Below are 2,713 nucleotides of genomic sequence, written 5' to 3'. Positions count from 1 at the left end.
ATCCGGCTGCACAGTGGCGCAGTTGGTAGAGCTGYTGCCTTGCAGCAAGAAGGTTCTGGGTTCGATTCCCGGCCCCGGTCTTTCTGCATGGAGTCTCCATGTTCTCCCTGTGCATGGTGGGTTTTCTCCAGGTACTCCGGTTTCCTCCCACAGTCCAAAAACATGACTGTTAGGTTAATTGGTCTCTCCAAATTGCCCCTAGGTGTGAGTGTGTGTGTGTGGTTGTGTGTCTCTGTGTTGCCCTGCGACAGACTGGTGACCTGTCCAGGTGACCCCGCCTCTCACCCGGTACACCAGCTGGAGAGGAACCAGCAACCCTCCCGACCCCACTGAGGGACCAGGGTGTAAAGAAAATGGATGGATGGATGGTTCTGATCCGGTTTCTATATTTGCCTTTTCTCGTCTCTAAACTGTAAAACCGATGGACTGAAGACGTTCATGCAGTTCCTCTTCACTTGCTGCAGAATAAAGTTTTCCGATAGAAGTGATTTGGTTTTCATGGAGGATCTGAAACGGTTCCTCCTCCCCAGCGGCTCCCACACAGAACCGGGCCGCCGCTGAACGGGCCTGAACTTTGTTCTGCTGCTCCTGGTGGGCAGAGCAGGATGACCCGCTCCGCACCMGATGCAAAACAAACTCATTAGGACGAACAACCTCTACATGTTCCCAAACATCCTCTCAACRTGGGCGAATTCTTTCAACACTGCTCATTTCTTCTCGTTTTAAATTCCTCCTCTTCCGTCTGAAACCTGATTTATTTTATGCAAAGCAGCTGCTAATCGCTGCAGCCGACAGCAGCTGTGTGGGAAACGACATCGGATCGGCCCAGAGGGGCGGAGCCCCAAAAACTGCATCAAAGKAAAACTACCTCAACATTGCTTTGCTCCAGTWAAAGTAAAAAGTACTTTTTTCCCCAAAAAGTTACTAAAAGTCCTTTGAACTTATATGGATCTTTCTTTTCGGGGTCCATTAGGTTACTGACCCGGATTTTTAACAGAACTAGAGGAATACTTTACTGATCCTTTCCAAGATYCTKCATTTCCAGACTGCTGATAAGTTCTAGAAAGGTTCTGAGAAAGATCCAGAAAGCCATCGTCATTTTAASAASGTACAGTCTGTGTTATTTACCGYCAGGTTTTAAATCGTGGTTTTGGTTYGTTGGACCAGGTTCCTTTACATYACTGCTCCGTTCTGATGGCACCTCCGGCTCAGTGGGTCTCTGAGTCGTCCTGCAGTTGGACTTCGTCTGCAGTTTCCAACCGATCCGGGTACGATTGGGTCCATTTGCCACTCGGGGAGCATCTCTGGAAAGCTAACCTCAACCTGGACCAGCCAGAACTCATTTCTGATCCGTGTTGACGTGTAACCAAGTAAACTCCGAGTTGGACCGTTTGYTTTAGGCGCTTTAACGTTTTAGTCAGTAAGGAAAGGTTGATATGAAGTCTGAGCTTTTATAAATAATGTCCTRAGCAGTAAATGTATATAAGTGAATAAGTGAAATGTGAAAATGGACGACAGTTTGTACGTCCTTAGTAACGATTGGTCACATTAAGACTTTTARATGCCTGAGAACTTCAGGTCTGCGTGTGCGAGAGCCGTGAAAACGTTGTGCAGAGCCGCCTGCAGTTCGCTAATCTGACGTTTCTTTAGCCTCCAATTTGTTGTCGTTAAAGTGCCTTTAATGAGTAGTTAATGCTACACTGTGTTTCCTGCATTTCGATATCGACGGCGTAAAAACACCAAACAGGACGAGTCATGCACCAGCGAGTCTGCAGAGCAGCGTGGGTAATTAGGCGGCCCGGACTAATTAATCATCCGACTCCCTCTRCTCTCCCRGAGAGTAGATTAGCAGCGAGTTGCTTCTGTAATTTCTTACACTGATCAAAGGTTCGCACGTCTTCAGAAGGAAAAACAACCAACGAGGACGTTCTGCCGTTTCTGCCAGCTCTCATCGGAGCAAATCCAGCTGATGAGTCAGGAAAGAGGCGCTTTGACCGACAGCTCGAGAAACGTTTCCGTTTCCTCTCAGCTTCAGAGGAAACAGAAACACCTGCACAGTTTTCCTGTCRGGTCAGAGGTCAAGCAGCAGAGATGAATCTCTCTGCTGTGGATTCACTCAACATTTCTTTTCTCTGTTGGATGATTAACCTGTGGTCTGCATGAGGCTGGCGTCTGATTGGTCGATTTAAACTTTTGAAAGCATCACCGGAACTTCACAGAGTCACGGAGCTCAAATCTGAATTCATTTCATTTGTTGTTTTTATTTATTTTGGATATTTAAAATATCCCGTGTTTAAAYGCTCATTAGAACTTAAAGAGAACATTTTTGTGCCACTGCTGTTATATCACATGAAAACGATTTCAGATCAACAATGTGATCGTTTAATCTCGATAACTTCTGGGACAATTTATCGYCCAGCAAACTCGACATCATGACTAACTGAAGACGCTCCGGATTTTCTCTGGAAAATACCCAAGATGGCGCCGCGGCAGAAACGCTCAAAATGTGTTTATGTTCCACGAAGAGAAGAAACAGACGCAACACAATCTGTTCRTCACACAGCATGCAACCGATTGGATGAAAGTGTTTGATCCGTTGCTTAGCAACAGCGGTGACCCAGGAGGGGGCGGAGCTTCGAGCGTTTCCTGCTGCGACTCGCCCAGGTGGAACTCCTCAGCTACCTGGTTACTGTTGGCACCAAACTGTGAATGA

The sequence above is a fragment of the Poecilia reticulata genome, linkage group LG3 (genome assembly GCF_000633615.1).
Source record: "Poecilia reticulata strain Guanapo linkage group LG3, Guppy_female_1.0+MT, whole genome shotgun sequence".
NCBI lineage: Eukaryota > Metazoa > Chordata > Actinopteri > Cyprinodontiformes > Poeciliidae > Poecilia > Poecilia reticulata.
Note: the sequence above shows the minus strand (reverse complement) of the source record.